Source organism: Cataglyphis hispanica, chromosome 5 (assembly GCF_021464435.1).
Source record: "Cataglyphis hispanica isolate Lineage 1 chromosome 5, ULB_Chis1_1.0, whole genome shotgun sequence".
Taxonomy (NCBI): domain Eukaryota; kingdom Metazoa; phylum Arthropoda; class Insecta; order Hymenoptera; family Formicidae; genus Cataglyphis; species Cataglyphis hispanica.
The window spans coordinates 4,140,762-4,160,908 of record NC_065958.1 but is presented as its reverse complement, the minus strand read 5'-3'; the positions used below and the strand labels follow the sequence as shown (position 1 = coordinate 4,160,908).

Below are 20,147 nucleotides of genomic sequence, written 5' to 3'. Positions count from 1 at the left end.
AACGCGATAGCGAGGAGGAGAGAGGCACCACGTATGGTCAGATAAGAGCTTTCGGTCGGAACTTGAATTCCGTTCCTCGTCGATCGAAGATCGATGTAGGATCAAGATAATGTACGCTGTGAACCAAACGAATTTCATCAATGGCACACGCGTGCAACATATCGATGTATGCACACGTATACGTGCGGCTCTATCGGAGGAAAAGTAGATAGAAGATAGAAGAAGAATCTCGTACCATAATAGCTGATTCGATAACGAGTTCTTTCTTCGAATATGGAGCGGTTGCGCCCGAATTGGTCGGATTTGTTTCGGAACGGAAGCACGCATTTGAGCGGCGGCGAGGGAGGATGAGAAAAAAAAGAATGGTTTGTGAAAGAGAAGGATATGAAAGACGCGCTGCCGTCGCGTCGGTGTAAAGGAAGAGAAACGCAGCGGCCGCTGCTCGGATACGGCGGGCGGTGCAAAAATAAATCCTTTTTATTCAAACCCTCCGCGGAGCTGAATATATCCGACGCTCGATGCCACCCCTCGAGGATTAATCTGCCGCCCGTGAAGCGATAAAGCAGATTTGCGATCCACGGTCTCCGACTATTTCTACAGCGGGCGAGTCTTTAATGAGATTTGTTGTCGCTTTAAATCGCACGTACGACCAGCCGAGTGTTCGCTTTTTCAATTTTCATTATTGTTTCTGTAGCCACAGCTTGGTTATTGTCTGGTTATTTCTGCACGGATTATTTTACACGCTCCCAAAAATTGTGCACGATACTCGTGATTTCTTTTTAATTTCGCTATATACTCTATCTCAGATAAATTTGCTATAGTAAAATATTAATCCTGCAATTTATTTAATGCTTTTCTGTAAACGTGCTGCTTTTCTTGTAAACGTGAGATTTATTTTCTCATCTTAAATTATACCATTAAATAATAATAATTTGTCCATTATTGGTAAAACCAATTTTTAGTTTCGCGATCACATGTACAAAATAGTTTTCTATTCAAGTCAAAATAATTTGAATTTAATTTTTTATATACGCTGTATATAATTCTGTTTGCGCTCATTCTTACTTTGCATTATGACATTTTTATATTCTTTCGACGATCGCTTTCTTGGCACTAATTCCTTCGCGCGATTGTTAGCACGAAGAATCGCGTAAACGACGAGTACTCGTGCATATCAAGCAGTGAACATACACGTTCCTGTTTCATTGATCAGAATTCATCGAGATACTTCGTATGCGGCCCTGATTCGTGAGAACTATCAGGTAACACATATCCTCATATCCTACATATCCTCAAGTGCAAATTTGTCGCACTTGCATTCTTTTGATTACGATTCAATATTAACGTCATCTTATATATAATTAAAATTCGTTCTAAATTTAACGAGCGTTACATGTAATGACAATTTGCAATGAAAAATGATTTGAAAAAATTAAGAATTTTCCGAAATTGCTGTCTCATGAATGATTATCACGTATTTTCACGCATTATTTGAGAAACAATAATAAAAATTATTAACATTGTAATTTTTCAAAAATATGATGAAAAAACTATTCTAAAATAATTTAGTTTTACTTTGTATGATAATAGAAACGTTAATGAAATTGTTTTATACGTATTTGTTATTATTACGAAAGAATATCGTACTATACAAGAAAAAAATGAATACAGAAATGGATATCGCGCATTCCTATGTGACGCGGCCTGAATACGAAACGAAGCCGCGATGCAAAAACGTTGAATCGGCATCGGATCTCGATCCGATCGCGTTCCGCTATTCGACGGTCCATTCAACGGCGGCGTCTCGCGATCTCGTTACGGATCATAAATCGTCGCGATATCGACGCGTCGCGCTTCTCTTGATCGGAATGCGCCTGTCTGAATGCCGCCACTGTTAACGTGCGTCTCGGTGGAATTCCGGAGTCCGTTCGTTATTCCGTCCAAGGACGCTGCGGATGATCAATATGGGTCAATCGTCAGCATCAGGATTACCCTGACCCGGCTAACATCGCGAGCATTCGTCTTCTTAGGACAAGTCCTCGATTGCAGTCGCGTTGCAAATTGCAACGTTGTAGTTGACATGCTTCCTCCGGAATAGGTATGCCAGTTCATAACGACTCAATCGTCTCACAACATTACGGTGATTATTTAACAATGACTCGTGATAAAGCGCTGTACATTAAAGCCAACGAGGGCGATAGAGACTACAGACGATAAACGAATCGAAGAAGCAGATTCAACTTGTACCTATTCTTGTGGCATTTAATCATGAATATGAATTTAGTGATTTAATAAGAGCGTAGATATTCAAGAATATTTATGATCCTTGGAATAGATTAAGTCCCTAACATCAAAACAATTATCAAAAATAAATAAATAAATAAATATATATATAAAATTGTAGATTTTGAGATGTATGACGAAATATATGTTTCATTGATTCAGTATTTCCATATCTTTTCCATTATTATTTTTTCTACATCCTTGCAAATGCAGAGATATACCATTGATTCGTGCAAAAATGAACAGGTACATATCTTTAGACTGGTTTTGAGAATGAAGCAAGACTCACAGAAACTTTTCGTACTATTTTCCCTTGTGACAGCCCGATATCCAACCGATTGCCGAACATGTGTACGTATTAAAGCGCACGATTCACGTTCTCTCCACTCTTCGTCGGCTTCATTAAAGATTCTTACGACAAATTTGCCGTGTCGCGAGAGGACGAGTAATCACTCGGCAAATCACGGAGCCGCGCGTTTTCCGCTGTTGCAATCACACTTCCGCTAAGTGTAGGCACGCAGAATTATATCGTCTCTCGCGGAACACGAGCAGCCCGGTTCGTCTCGCATTAGGGTGCTTTAATGAAGTTGTACGCGCGCACCGCGGTAACGGGCCACGTAACACGAGTGACATTGGTCGGCACTGCATTCCAATCCCATTCGAACTTTATGGACCACTGCGATAGCAGTCTCTACAGCCGCACTGCCGCTCACATATATATATATATATATCAATACAGCTGTGCTCTATGTAACCGAACAAACGCGCCGACTACTTATGGCACGTTCACAATGCCCGTTACGACAGGATTCTACAGAGACTTATACGTATGTTCGAAGAAATATACATCCATTGCCACATACGTATATGACAAGGATCTCGTTTCTGCGTTTAAATAATTAATTTCTAAATTGATGTGCCATGAAATTAAATGTCGAGATGATTAAAATATATACTATGATTGATGGCTTTAGTATGAAATTATCTAGACGTGTCAAATTATTTGATTTTGTCAAATTATAGAGACGGTCAAGTTTTGATACCAGTAAAAATATATAAAATTATGAATATATTATATAAAATAATATATAAAAAATTTATATAGAATTATATATATTGAAATATATATAAAATAAAAAAATATGTCTTTATATAATTTTTAATATATTAAACTTATGATTCTTTTTCGTTAATAATTAACGAATTTTAATTATCATATAGATGCGCGTAAACTTGGTTTCTTTGGTATGAGAAGATGTCGACGAATTTCCGATATAACACGTATGTCAATACCGTTCGCGGATCCCGCGCGGAGCTTACTAACGACTTGCCAAATATATGTCTTAATGCGTACGCGCACGTCCGTTACCACTAATAAGGCTCTCATGAATAGCGAACATTATCGGATCATCGCTGCCAGACATGCATTTGCAGCTACGCGTGTGGCAGCGTACGTGTGGTTGACAGAATATGGGTATCGATACACAGCGTATAGTTTGCATATGCGCATACGTCGATCTGCCAGAAGTGTACATGTCTGCATATCTGCGTCATGCATACCTGTGCGCATATCCTGGCGACTATCACCGGCCAAATGAGGTATAAAGACGCAAGTCTGCTGTAACTTCACCGAGACAATGTGCCATTCTAAGTTAACGCTGTTAAGTGACAAATATCTATCGATCAATGTGATCAAGACGATGCAACATATATCCATAATTATTATTTTATAAAAATTATAAAGCAAATTTCTAAAAATAATTTATAATATATTTGCCAATGTATGTGATTTTGTCAGATTATGGAATCTGTATTTGATAGAAAAATCTATAGCGTTGGAATTTTACAAAATCTTACTTATCTCTCCCATTTCTCAAGTTATCGTTTGACTTTGTAGTCGAGTTTCCAAACTAAACAAGAATTGTAGGATTATATACGCTCGTCTCTACATGCTCTTTATCGGGTACACCTGCGTCATAAATGTTTAAAGCCCGTTTCCGCAGACTTGGTTCTAGAACAAGTCGCGGTGATAAAATTCGAGGAACGATTAGCGTCAAGTCTATAAATATATCCGGCAACTTCTAAACTAAGTCGGAATAGAGTAGCCTCCCTCGATTATAAGTTACATAAATAGATCCATCGTGCTTGAGAAAATGCACACGCGGATAACCTTCTGCACCTGCATACACGCCTATGGGCTTATATCAGCTGTTCGATTTACAAATGCGAATACGTGGAGACTCGTATATGTATTTTCCGATCACACGGTACACGCGAGGGGTCTCCACGCGAGCACGTGCATGAGTTTAAGTACGACGAGATAACCCTAATATATACGAAAGCCTTACGGTCGAAGGAGAGGGGAACGCACGTAATAATCTGTGGACTTAATTGATGCTGACGAAGGGAGAGGCGGGAGGGATGAATAATAATAATTATATTGCAAAACTTTTTGAAAGTATCATAATTTAATCATTTTTACATATTTACTTTTTAAATAGCAATGAAATTGGATATTCTTATATTTTTATCAATACAGAAATTATTAATTTGCTATATTCAAATTCTGCGTCAATCAAAGCGTTCTAAATGATCTTAATAGGATGTGAATACAGGGTGCGTTCAAATGTTCGTTAGTCTCAAAACTTAATGGAATATATTACAATAATTTTGATCTTATTTGAAAGATAATTCAATTCTGTACAACTTTTTGTTAAAAAACGCATATTTTCCCTGATATTTATAAGAATGTATAAAATAATGATTTCAAAGATTTTTGTGCGCTTTTTAAAAAAATATTTTTCGACCAATATTTATAGGAAACTTTTTACTCAGAATTTAATTTCCTATAAAATCTCAAAGTCTGACCGGAACGTTCGGCTCCACTCTATAGTCGGCAGTTATAACAGCGAAAAGTTAATTAGAAATTGATCGAGACGAGACGATCACATCTTGGAACTCGTTCCGATCTTTACCATAGCCTCTTGTACATACCCTCATCGACACATTATTATGTAATGGTATGCATGTAATAAAAATCTGGCACGCAGAACGCATGCGTAACTGCAACGATAATGACCGCAGATTACGAGCGCCATTGGAATGTTTGTCTTTTATTTTCACAATTTGGACCGTCGTCCCGATGGCACGCGATATAAGCAGTTTACCGACCGACTCGGAATTATTAAAACTTGAATTATTCGAGTGATAAACGATAGTCTTGTGAGAAATAAACTAGGAAGAATTTTTCGGAACCTATTTCGTTAATATTGAGTTCTTATGAAATTTGATAAATGAATTTTTTAAATGGAAATTTATTTTGATTCTAATTTTTATATGAGAAAAATAGATTATGTAATACTTGTTATTAAAACACAATATAAATTGATGTTATCGTTTTCGTCCAAATAAAAAAAGCATGAATTTTATATAAAAAATGTTTTCTCCTCATATATGAAGAACAAATTTTTCTCAACTCATCTAAAACCGATATGCAAAGTCATAAAACTTTGAAGCGACGAACATTAATTTCAACATTAATTTAAGATTGCATTTTTCATAAAATGTTCGGGCATGCAGAAGCTAATGTAAATAAATTGCTTAACCGAGCTACCTATCTAAGATGCAGTTGGTTTAAGAATCCTCTCCAACAGTTTCGCCGTTATCGCTCCCCGTGGCGCCTTCGGCAAGAATAGCCATAAAATTCTTTTGAACCCATGAAATGTAATTCGCGGAGGCGATTAACTACTGAGGGACGTTCCTTTGACTATGCTTTCTCCGAATAGTTACCTCGAGTACGGCGGTATCTACCAAACGTGCATTAAGGATTATGAGTAACCGTAACGATATTACGAGCAAAGATAGGTCACGTCGAGAATAGCAAATGATTTGTGCTTGAGAAACGGACTCTCTATATAGGAAAGTAATTGTGTTCACTTTTCTTGATTATGGGAAATTATTTTCGACGAATTTAAGAACTAATAATCTTATCGATAGATATCTCTTCTATCTAAACGCCGGGATAGCAATTTAGAATATTTTATATACATATTATATTACACAATAATGTAGAAAATTAATTTTTATCGAAAATAAACAAGCAATTAATTTTACAAATAAATGAAATAAGTCATATATAAATTACTTATCTTAAGGTTGTCATCGCCTGATGTCATTCCAGATTTTTCGTGGGCTTCTTATCCTTTGTTGTTCTTTCACTTACACACTCGCGGAAATATAATTAATTACGATTGTTTACGCGCTAATCAGCGGAAGACAATGATTGCACGGCATTTTGATACAAAAAAAAAATCGATTCTAAAGTCAAGTAACGTTGCGTTAATTTAATTAGAAAGTAAAAACAATAGTTATTATTAATCCCGTGTTTTAATATTTATCAATCAATGCATATAAATTTGACATTTATACATCGATATATTTCATCAAAACGTATATTGCGATATCCATTCGATCGAAATCATACGAAAGTCGACAAATCCAACTCTATCCATCTTATCTATATTTTACGCAGATATTTACACCTTTAGTTTTAATTTATATTTCTATCTACTTATATATATATACGTTATAATACGAAACAATAAAATTGCTTTAATACGAGATACGAATTATTTACTTTATGAGGAATGATCGCATTTTCAAAAAATAATATGACAAACGGAGCAGCTCGTGTCGCTGCTTACACTCGAGTCCCACAGCGCGTATGACAAGGACACGATTCACCTTGGAATGTAAACAATATCGCACTGTTGATCGCAAAAACTGAGGACTAAACATGTATACTCTGTGGTAGTTAATTCTTTGTATCAAATGTCAGATGTGACATTAAAGAAATTACTTGAAAATTTCACAGAAATTTGCATCTATTATTCTACGCTTCATTAGAAAAATGTTGCTTTTTTTATAACGATTTAAGTAAGAGAAGTTGTACTTTCGCACACTTTTATTCTAAATGGACTATCTTGAATTAGTGTGAGTATGCATATACATGTGCTAACGATGGAAAACGAAACAAAAGTAACGAGGTCTTGTAATATATTGCTAGTAGTTGCGCTTAGGTGTACTCGCTAGGTCGTTTTTTAGTCACATATATGCAACTCTCAACGACCATCATCAACGTTTGCTCTCTTTTTTTCCTATCTCTACTGTGTGTGTTTATATGTGTATGATACTATTCTAATTTTTATTAAACTCATAAAACGTCTAGCTGTGACACTTTAACACATTGAATGTTATGCCGGCGATCGGCAGAAAGAAATAAATATTTTATGCGTAATAATTTTTTAGAATTTAATTATATTATGTAATAGTTTGTCGAGATCCAATAGTGGGAATTTTACTCTGGCGTAAACGAAAAGAAAAGTGAATGATTTGGCATTCAATGTGTTAATAATGTAACAAAATAAGTGTGATTAAAAAAAAGAAAGTCGTTAAGCATTGTTTTATAAATGATAATTGATTTTTGTGATTATAATTCTTATTAATTATTAATAATTTTATACGATTTATAGTGATTTTATAATTATATATTTTAATCGTCTTTCTACTTTTTGTTATATATATTTAACAAAGATCAATAATTAATTAGAATTTTCGCAATCTGCAATTCGAATTGTACTCATTGTCTTCTTTTCAATCCTTTTTTTTTTTAAATTCTTCTCTTACTTGTTTCTACAATGAACAATCTACTTCATGTTTGAATGATACATTAACCCGACCCCGACACAAGAAGTTAGCCGAAGTGTAACAAGAAAGAGATTTAATGTCGTTTACGAAGTCGTCGTTTGATCGTCGCCAGTCCGTTGGCAAAGGATGTCCGCAATAAAATGATATAAGCGGGCAGGTGCCGTACATCCGCTCCCTCGATCTCTTTACTTTCTCCCTTCTTCCCGTTTTTCTCTTCCAGGGACAGAAAGCGGCAGAACGAAAGAAGAGGGACGCGGTCGGAAGGGAAGAAAGACGAAAGGACTGTGTCGTTCGTTTTGATTGCGAGGGTGTTTGGAGGACTCGATTCGGGTGGATAGAGGGTCGCTTCCCTCAGTCGCCGCTTCTACCCCTTCCTATTCATCCCCAAAGAATAAACGAATAAATCGCCGTTTCTTTATGCAAACTTGCATTTAATTCGGACCGAAATAGAAAGGCATTAATTTCGCATGCAAATACTACCAGACTACCAGGCGGCTTCCAGTGTACGTATGCTCTCCATCATTTACGAAGGTTGAGGGAGAGACAGAGGCGGGCGAAAAGGAAGGGCGGTTGTGGAGTGAAAAAGGGAGTGAAACTCTCTGAGGGTCGAAGTTAGGAGAAGCACGCGGGGAAAAGGGAGGAGGAAAGGAAAGAGCGGAACCTCTCGGCGGCACCGATGGGCGAGTCTTCCAGCTTCTAGTCAGGACTCGTAGTCGAGGCGGCTTTCACGGTATAATCAAGATGTTTGTTGATGTCGACGGCGAGGGTTGCCGCGAGAGGATGGAGGAAACGCAGAATGAGATAAACGTAAGAGCCGAAGCGAGAAACCAAAAGTGTTAGAGATGGATAGGGAGAGGAAGATAGCGGAGATGGGAGGCAGATGATGCTGGTGTAAAAGGTATAAAGCATCCTTCTGAGGGTACGAGAGAGAAGATACAACTTGAGAAAAACGCGAGTATAGAAAGATTTAATAAACAAGACGTCGAGAAGTAGCCTCGACGAGCATAATTAAAGTTGCATAAATAATGCAATAGGTGCATATTGAATGCATCAAAATCAATGATCGCAAAGAAACAATCCTCTCTGCAACTATTTTCCATTTGCTTTCGCGATCGTTGTTCCAACTTTGAATGAAAAGTCGGAAGATGAATCATTACATAGTCCATACACCGATATCTTACAGATACTAGCATGTAAGCAGTGTTAAATAAAACAAATAATTGTACAAGAATTACAGTCAATTGCGATGGAACGGCTGCTGGTTTGCTCGAAATAATGAAAGATGTTCCGCTCTACGCGTGTCGTTCTACTAAAATTAAGCTTGCGTTTAAACAACGTGATGGGACTGAAATAGATTGGGCGATCAGGTGAAATGCGGCGTGTTTCCGTTACCTATTATGTACATTAATGCCAGGATTGAGTTGCACTAACAACCTGGTTTAATTAACTCGGCACAGTGATTTGCCATCTCTTTCCAGATTATGGCACTAGTTTGTATAGGCATAGAGAATATTGAAGTATTTAACACTAACTGATATTGATTGTAATCTGTTTGCTATTTTTTCATTGTATTTGTCATGAAATCTAGTTGGTCTCTAATAAATTATTCCTTTTTATAAATAGGATTTATAGATTTGAAAAAGATATAAATCAAAAATGTTTTTGGCATTTATATTCAATGTGATGAATATTATTAAAATAGTATCTGCAATCTTTTTCGATAATAAAAAATCTTTCTAGCGTAAAACTTATAACGACAAATCTTTTTATGTCAACTCTCCATTTTATCCCGTATTATATTCCACCATTGAATATTTTACATTAACCAAGAATTCTCTTTCTGTTGCAGGTAATGGAAAAACTCGTTGAAACTCCTTTTCTTATGTAACAAATCATGGAGGAGGATCTTGAGGCTAGTGGTAAGTGAAAAAAGAAAGGAAGTCACGAAACACATAACGGAACTTTCATTTCTCGGACGAAGCTTACGAAGAAACGCAAGCTTACTGCGACGAGCTTGCTCGGCGATGCATTAAAAATATACTAATTTTTTCGTGCGGAAGTAAAACCGATCGTAGCCCCGGTACGAATCGCAATCAACGGCGACCGGTGCGGCATGCATAATGCATGCCGCCTAGAGCTACGTGCGTACTTACGGAAGAAACTTATCTGTGTCCTTGCATATCCGGCAGTCGACTTAGGACATGAATGGAGACAACGACAGCGCTCGTAATAAAAATAAATTGGATGGACTAAAATTGCATATAATATCTACACATATATATTGGTCGTTGATAAAATCATTTGTGTGCGAGCGACTTGTTATTTTAGATATGAAAAAAATAGAAACGTTATAATTTTTATATGCAAAGAAATAAGAGGAATTCTATATTAAAGTATACCTCGAGAAAAAAATTGTAGCAAAACTTCAAAATATCGGCGTTTCTTTATTCTTTAAGATAATTAAATATTAAATTAATTATTTTATACATTATGGTTTATTTCTCGCGAATAAATATTTTTATTAAAATGTTTTTGTTTAATCTTGCGTATGAAGCGAGAATCTTTAAACTACGATCTCGAAATTTATTACGTCTTTTTGCGCCGGATCATAGCGAGAGGAAAGTCTTAAAGACGCTTACCGGCAAAATGGTTTACGGTATTCGAGTAAGCACTGGAAGATATCTCGATGGTACCGCGGTTCGTGTTCCGGAAGACAGTTTACGATCTCTCGCCAGCTGAGGAAAGTTTTTACGTACATATGTTAGATCATTCCGATCGGTAGGTGGAGTTAAAACGCGTATGATTTATGATCGAGTTCTGCGGCCTCGATTAATTTCGTTCGGAAGGAAAGAGAAATGGCAAGAATTCAAGGTCGCTCGGATGCGCATGCTTGTAGCATAGCAAAATGACAATTTTGGTCGATTCGTTCTCGTGCTTCTCTTGATCGCTGTTGTCTAGTCATTGATGTCCGCTTTTATTTCTCGAAATCGACATGGGATTTCATTATATGATGTCATCACCTCGATATCAAATTGTTTATACTACGTCTATAAACGAGTCTCGGTTATTTCATTCTGTTTATACCCCCAGAGAATCGAGGATTTATCCATTCTCCGCGAAGGAGAACGTCGAGTATCATCTTCCATTGTCATTTTGTGTCTGTAGATATCGAAGTTAAGACGTTGTCGTTACGAGCGACATAAAAATCTGTTATCTTTTACCATCACTAGACGCTTCCGTCTTTTGCATGCGCATTCCGTTCGTGCAAGAAGAATAAAATCTTGTAATTACATATTTCATATATATAAATTAGAAGGCTTAAAGATTTTCTACCGCAAGATGTAATAAACGTACACTTTATTTTTTATTGAGAAAAGAAAGTTTCTCTAGCCATTTTTATATAAATTCTCCCAGCGTCGTCGAGACGCGTTAGCTTTTCGAGGAATATAATTCCTGCGGCCGATAGCGGACCGTTGACGGTGACCTTCTCGAAATTTCACAGCTCATTATGTACCATAGGAATGCGGCAATATCTTCCTGTCCTCCTCGCGGCATCCTCAACCCACCCTTCGTCGGTGCGCAGGTTCTTAAAAGAATTTGATATCGAAGTCTTCGCTCTCTGGGCCCTATAGGTGGCACGGGGAGAGTAAGGAACACGACGACGAAGGAGAGACGGGGTGCGGGCAAATCGCCGAGGCCAGTCGAGAGGAGGAGAGAAAGGGGAATGAGAGAGTGTATTATCTCCAAGTTCGGCACGGAATTCACCCTCTCTCACTCGCGGAGTTTCCATGCCGGCGACTGCGATTCTGCCAGGGCTTACCACCCGGGGTACCGCGGAATTACGCCGGCGGATAATAACGTTTTATGCCGATTTTAATACGCGACTTCGTCCTATCCCCTTTTCTCCTTGTCTCCGTCTTGTCGGACTCATCTCCTTTCCTCTTCCCCCCCCGGTTACGGGATTCCAAATCGTCGATTCCGCGATATAGTATTCCCGTTCGAACAGCGACGAATTCTCTTTTCCGCTTTATGTCGCGCATTTCTTTTCTCTTCTTTGCCATACCCCATTCATTCGGAGACGCGATTTCTTCGACGATCGAATCAAATGTCTTTAGATATAGGTCGGGATAGTAAGAGCTAACGCGATAATCCGCTTCGATCTCTCACGATTTCGCTCACGATAGGAGAGAGAACGCGGTTGCCCCACCATCTGCCTCTCCTTCGCGTTTTCCGCGTCATCGGCTTTAAAATGTGTAATAAATTGCCATCATAAATCTGCATTCCGTTCGTGGACGTTAAGACGAGTATTAAATTCGTCGCGATTTAATACTCGTGCGAGCAGTTTAAAAAAAATGTCAAACTGCTCGCGGCTAAAAGTACACGAAAGTGATTACGCCACGAGCAACACGACGCATTCCTTTTTCTTTTTAATTACACGAGACTTATCGCGTTCGCAAATTTTGTAATGACACGAGCCAATGCTTAACACAAATTATATTCGCGTTAATAGCAATTATGTGAATTATGTTACGTTAATTATTATAATATGCGAGCACGAAATGTATTCGTATTCTGTTCGTTGCATGTGTTGTTTTTCAATTATAATAATTGCAATATGATATGTGCAGATGTTATTAACCATTTAGTATAGATGTACATTAATTCTATATTAATTCTCAAATTAGTTGTATGTATATATATATATATATTGAGAAAAATATTTAAACAAAAGCAAGATAATTTTCTAAATATATTTAACTCAAAATATAATTAAGTAGAGTTTTCATATTTTTTAAAAATTATTTTACAAATTTTTAATTTTTATTGCAATTGCGCCTTAAAAAATGTATAAAGTAGAAATTAAGTCGATATTACAAGATATTAAATTCATATTTTACGCGTAACTCTATAATTTATGTATGGTGAAAGCTCCAAAAAATTTAATAAAATATTTCTTTTCTAGTTCAATTTGATTTTTTGATAATCAAGATTCTGCTAATCTAATGAAAATTTTTGCAAATATCAAATTTATTTTAAATTCGTCGAAAAACAAATCTTTAATTTTATACAACTTTTATTATAGTATTCTGTAAAATTTGTACGTATCGAGAATTCCGTGAACATACGCATTACGCTTTGAGTTTCAGCGAAATACTAAATAACTTTCGCGTCATGAAAGCAGAAATTACAACTACAGTTAATTACGAAAGAAACATTCCCAAGTGTTATGTATCCACATAGCCAACCAAAGACTTAAGTGTTTAATGGTTAATTAACTTGAATAATTGGAAGCATAAATGTCAAAGTATATCGTCTTCTCTGTTTCTCTTTCTCTCCTTTTATCTCGGGTCAATTTATTCCTGTTCCTAACAATAAGATCTCTCCTGATTCTCTATCTTTCTTTTTCTTTCTCTCTCTCTTTAAACTCTGATGGTGCACGTTGAGCTTTACGATGTTTTGCGATTTGCGCAAATCATATTACCGCGACAGAGACATGCTGTTGCTCGACGCTGAACAAACGAGCGTAAAAAGGACTGTCATATGAATAATCTGTAAAAATTTTTTATCAATCGCACAGATTTTTATCACGAAATTAATTTCTGTCCAGAAAACTCGCGTCGCATCGTCTCGTGTAAGCGCGTGAATAATTGCCGGTAAGCCGGGATAAATCGTGCGGTGTACGCGAGCTTGACGTCCTCCGCCGATTTATGTGCAAATTCGACGATTACACGCGAAAGTTGCCGTATCTCGTATTGTTACTCTCTCTCTCGTGCAGCAACTCGCACCAGCTTATAGCATCAACGAGTATAACGGGAAATGTTTCGCACCTTGCGCGCGGTATAGAATGGTTATAAAGTTATAAACCTAGGGATTGTTTTATGGCAGACTTAACGGTTTAACGAGCAAAATAAAGTTTCAGAAAAAAAAAAAACCAGAGACCCGTTGAATTAAGATATTGTTAAGTTTAAGCCTGATTTAAAATTAAATATGTAATATATTACAATTTCATACATTTTCTCGTAAATATATATGTGAGATAATATATATGTATATATATGTTATGTATATAAATATATTTTAAATTTATATATAAATAATTATTTGAATGATATATCAATTTTTTTTTGCAAAAGATAAGACAATATTAAATATAAAATATTAAGAGATTATTGGAATATACTAAAATATATTTTAAGATTCTTATATTTTATTAAACATATATACGCCAAGAATAATTAAATTTAAGTGTTGAGTAGTTTCGGCATGTATTTATATCTCAATTGCCATCTGCTTAAGATATTTTTTGTGATCGTCAATTGTGTATATTGTTAACGACGATTTATAAGCTTATTAAGCGAGTTATGAAAGCGTTTTTGTATTTGAATATGTTACCTTAACGAAGTCGCAAACGATAACGCATAAATTATCGCACGATCCGTGTATTCTGCCGTTATTTTGCTCTGACTGTGTTATTCTTCTTCCGCCGCCCTTGTTTGACGATCTACGGTGTTCATCGAGGTTTACGAGCTTTCGCGATGTTTGATCCTATTACCGCCATAAGTTGCGGTCAGGGTCGACGGGGGCAAACGAGCATCAGAGTACCGAGTGAGACACGTAAGATGCACCCGTAAAAATCTTTATGGCGCACGAAGATTTTCCCGCGTAACTAACTCGCACGGGTTTGCGATAGTTTCTATAATGTATTTGCCTTGCGAAACTTTGTGAACGACTATGCGTTATTAAAAAACTTTACATCCAAGCAATCAAACTAATTGCACGATTATGCACGAATGGGCTCACTTACTAGATAACTTTCAGTATAATTCATTACTCGTTCGTTTCCTCTTTCTCTCGGTGCTATGAGATTTTCTTCATAACAATTTCTTTCCTTCTACAGTACACATTTTAGACAATAAGATAATTCTACAAGCTATTCTACTTAATTAATTTATGTATATTAACAATAGTGTTAAGATTTATATTACAACTCTTTCGATTTTCCGCATTTTAAAAAATTATAATTTTATTTTTAAAATCATCGTAATTCAGGGTGAATGTGTTTTTTCCGTTACAGCTCATTATTTTTCTTCTTGTTTAATTACAAGATTGCTTTGAATATTTTTCTCTCTTATTACTATACACTTTTCTTAATCCTGATGAATTAAACTGTCTAATGATAATCTATTTCTCTCTATAATTGCATCTTCATACGTTATCATCCTAAGTCTGACAGGCGCGAACGAGCGATGTATGTATTCAACGCATCGAGTTTCTTACGCTCTCTTGCTCCGTCAGGCCGTAATAATCCCGCGTACCGTTAAATGATCGAGCTATATAATCGCGCGTAAACCAAGCAGATATCAGATACATAATATTAGCGTTCTCTCAAAACATTGCGCGGTGTTCGGCTTTTACGAATGAGAGACGATCTTCGGCGATATTACCGCGCGGAACGAGGAGTTGCGGTCAGGGCTGGCGAGAGAGAGACCGCGCGCGCGCGCAGGACCCGTCGTCGTTCACCATAAAAATCTTTATGGAGATCCCCGTTCACGACGCACAGCAAGCGTATTACGTATATGGACACATCATGCCGAGCCTTACGCGGCTCGCTCGCGCGGTAATGAAAGTAACGAGATCGTGTCTCGGAATAGATATCGTTAGCCGAGATCGGATTCGTATAGCGAGAGTTTGATGGAAAATTATAGATAGTTGCGCTGAATAAGACTGACTTTTTTTTAATGATGTCGATATCATGTGAAAATTATAACGGAGAAAAAGAAATCGACGCTTATTAGATAATTATTTCATATATCATTAAATTATAAAATGTTAAGTTGCTAAATATATATAATATTGCTATTATATAAAATTCATAAATTTCTATAAACCGTTTATATTAATAATAAATCTCTCTCTCTTTTTTTCTCGGAAGAATTAAAGCTTTACTGTAAGGAAGTGTGTGCTTAAATGTACGTAAATCAACTTTTCTAATTGTATCACAGTCTCAGAGTACTTTAAATAGATATCGCTCAAAGAAATAGCTATCATTAATGTTGAAGCTAATTGCAAGCTGTCTAATCTTCGATATGGAAGATTAGAGTAACGTTTTATGTGTTATGTCGTAATGGAATGTCTCACGTTAGGGGCAAATTAAGAATGATAAAATGTAACGTCGACAATTAATTTGCGCTCGCGAAATCGTCGTGTCGCGGCTCACGATATGACTTCCTTGTATTCGCGCGTAAAGCGCAACAAGTGCAGAGGAGACTCGGTACCGATCTCGGTATATACGTCCATGTGCCATGTGTATGTACGTGTATATACAACTCTCGTCGTATTCTCGTTTTTAGCTCTGGTCAGGTTTTAGTCTTATCCGCTAAGAGATTATATCATACGCTATATCGCGTTCTTAACATAATCCTCTTCTATTCAAAATACGCTCGGACTGGATTTAAGTCGCTACTTGAGAGAGAGAGAGAGAGAGAGAGAGTTTTATATATATATCAAAATATAACTTATACTCGAATTGTTATTTTAGATTAATCTGATTTTTTTTGTCACAGATAAAACATTAATTTCTCTTTGCTTATTTATAGCCATACTAATATTATAAGTAATATATATTTATGTAAGATATTTTCCTCCCGTATAATGTAGAAGAAATACATGTCTGCATCGTGCGAAAAATCAATTCTTGTTTGATCGAAAACGAAGATGCATATCATCAACACGACAAATTAAAAGGAGGCGTTAAAAACCGGTTAAATGAATGCGGTCGCGTAAATGTCAAAAGTATTTTGAGAGTCGGGCCTGTATATGATGTTAATATTGTTGACTGTATTGCCTAAAATTTCAAATTTTTTATGTAGAATTGCTGATAAATAAATGTGAACGAAATCCGCGCGCGGATACTCACAAGATTACACTCGTTTCGCAACCGTTTGTAAGATCAGGTTATTTATAAGACTTTTCGGTCACGCGCGGGTACTTTATTGTCGGTACGATACATAAATGCGATGAGTTAGCGAATGGTCGCTATTTTGCAACCCATCAGATCGCATAAAACTTTGGTTAAACGCTTAATCGATGATGGGCGCGAATTAAATGCTTTAATTCCTTAGTGTTACGATCATGTGCATTTTTGTAATCAAGATATTATTCAAAATTTGTAGAAAATTGTTGATAAAAAATTTGAATTTTAATATTTTTAAGAAATTTAAGTTTTGATATTATATAATTATTTATTATTCATTATTATATTAATTGAGCGACAAATAAAATTGTATAAATCTTATTGTTATTACAAACTAAAATTATTAAATAATTTATACTTGATCTTTTTTCGAAATTCCCTTATTAAATATTAATTTTGAGTAATATCTTAGATAGAGAATTTTCAAAAGAATTTCTCCAGGATGTTCAAATATTTTAATTTATTATTGGTCGGAATTATTATTCAAGGTCCCGATCCCCGTTGAACGACTCGATCCTTTACAACATGAAGCATACATTATTCGATATGACACTCCTACGAAGAGAGGAGATAACTGGCCGATGGCTATCGCGCGCTTAACAGAATCTGGAGAGCGACGTTCTTCGAGCGGGATGTACGAGTTGCGAGCGGTCGGTTTTATATCGGGACACCGGGCGCGAGCAAGATTGCGACCGATACGAGGTCGCAGGTGTTCGAGGCACGCAAACTAAAGAACCGTCCGGAGAAATTACCTTCATTTTCAGCATCTTGAATCCTTGAGAGTTCTTCTCGATTGCGTGCCACGAACAGCGCGTCGTACCGACTGAATTTATGGACCGCGCTTGCGATCCAGACGACCGATTTGGTGGTACACGTTGCGCGAGAAAGGAGAGATGATGTTAAAATTACAGGCATCTCGATCTGGACAATATAAGTCGCCAGATTTCAAGGCAGAGTCATTCAATTAATTGAAAATTTCATTGTCGGCCACAGCTGGTTTTTGAGCAAACATTGAACAAATAAAAGAAAAAACATATTAATTAAACTGCATGTTAATAGGAATTTAACATGCATTACATACTTTGTGTGTTTTTCTTTATAGAAAAAAACTCTGAAAATATATGGCATATATTCAATCGTTATTGTTTAATTAGCTTTTTATAACAAACATAGTTTTATGTAAAATAAAGTGTATGCGCATAAGAAAAGTTCCAGTTCTTATTTCTAAAAAAATTATGAATTTTTTTACTTACTTATCAAAAATCAAAATAAAATCTCGCATGCGTGATATTTGACATATACAGGCCTATAAATGTGTGCGTGTCATGTATGTATTTGTACATGACACACATTGCGCATCCAGTGCGTGTCCCTCATAAGGATGTTATGTCGTTGTTCGGAAGATCGAGAGAACCTCGGAGACTAAGGGGCAGGAACATCAAAGCGAGATTGGCTGTGTAAACCTGCGAACAACAAAGTCAGTCCTTCCTCTCCCTCTTCCGCCTCCTTCTCGTCCTTGTGCTCTTCCTCATCGTGCCTCATCCTCGGATCTCTTGTTGCCTCTCTCCAAACCTGCTCAGACCGAGGACTAGGGGACATCAGATCCGCCCAGGATGAGCCCTGCTCGGAGGACCCTCGAAAGCGAGTCGAGAGTATATGCACTGTAAAAAAAATTTATCGAGGACATTTGGTTTGGGAGAAGATTGCAATTTTTTTGCGAGGATAAAAACGTTGGTCCGACAAGCAGACTGAGATACCGAGAAGAGGGAAGCTACCGTTGTGCGACTGTAATAAAGCACTGTGATTAGACTATTTGATACATTTTGATGATCATTCATGTCGGAAATTATCATATTTTCGTAAAATTATTATATAATAAAATTTTTCAGTTTTGAAATCTATCGGCAAAAACATCAACATCGTGTGGTAGTATTCATTCGAAAAACTGAATCGATGGTATGGTGCAAGAACTGCTTCACAAGTTTATTAAGAAATATTTGCTCGACATTTCAGCGCTATCTGGATCTCAAAACGAGTAGCGGAGGACCAGACGTGAGATAGATCGTATCAGAAAGTCATAATTATGTTACACGTGGAATTTCGACCTCACTTCGAGCTAAAATTTCTTGCGAAATTGTGGAAGCGTAGAAAAATATCTGCCATTGTGACTCGCGCACCGGTTCGGTCGACAAATCATCATTAATGGATACCGCTGTGCGTTGGAAGCTGTGCAGACACGGTCGAGGGATCGATCGGTATACGGCCTTTTGCCTTACACGAGACTGTAGAGCACGCTTGAATTATGCATCGGTCTCAAAAGAGGATAGACAGAGAGAGAGAGAGAGAGAGGCAAAACGCGCACGGGTTAACCGAGTCGTTAACGAGCCGGCAAGAATCGCTATGCGAACGAGAGAGAGAGAGAGAGAGGGGGGGGGAAGAGAGGAACGCCGAAACGTTGAAACTTTAAGTTATCGTGCGCTGAACTTTTTAATGAAATAAATTACCTGCGGAAAAATGGCTCGACCATGTCGCTTAACCGATGCTTGACCGCGCCAACACGTCGCGTTGCGTTGCTCGGCCGGCAAGATTTATTTACTCGGTTTATCTTTGACAACTAGTCGACTTATCGGTAACAATTTTTTCCTTTATTAGAGATCGTTTCCTGAACGTGATAAATTGTGTAACGACCATGAGTCCATTATATTTTGTTCTGTGTGTAGAGTGTGTAGATAAGACGGAAAGATATGAGGAGCCAATAAAGTATAAAAGGATGCGTGATTAATCATTTTCTGTCTAGAATTTTATATCACTTTATTAAGATATTTTAAAAACTTTAAAAGAGTGTCTTTTAATAGGCAAATGAGATAATTGTTCGCAACTTTTGCGTTTTTATATTTTACAAACATTGCATGAAATGTGAGATTTCAGTGGCAAATTTTTTCGTCGTGAATTATTAAAGTATTAATAACATGTAGATATTATTAATATAATATTAATGTCATTTTACACCGATATATAGCTGCGATGTCTATATGACGAAATCATATTCTTAAAATGTTTTCGGGAAAGAGCGATTCCCTTTCAAAGGACTAGCCAAGGTTATCTCACATTTTCGAATGGTTATATAACTTCTCGATATAAGATCGAAAAAAAATATTGATTTATTTCAACAGAATTACACAGA

The 20,147-nt window shown here is 36.7% G+C and overlaps 1 protein-coding gene across 8 annotated transcripts in view; it reads left to right on the top strand.

The window, feature by feature from the left end:
* LOC126849571 (Krueppel-like factor 6) overlaps positions 1-20,147 on the top strand; it is a 307,018-nt gene that overhangs the window by 244,749 nt on the left and 42,122 nt on the right. For 2 of the 8 annotated variants that reach the window (XM_050591529.1, XM_050591530.1), the window contains exon 2: positions 9,839-9,908. The exons of the other annotated variants lie outside the window; for them this stretch is intronic. The gene's annotated coding sequence lies outside the window, so the exon portion shown is untranslated. The remainder of the gene's footprint in view (positions 1-9,838; positions 9,909-20,147) is intronic. 8 annotated transcript variants of the gene reach the window in all.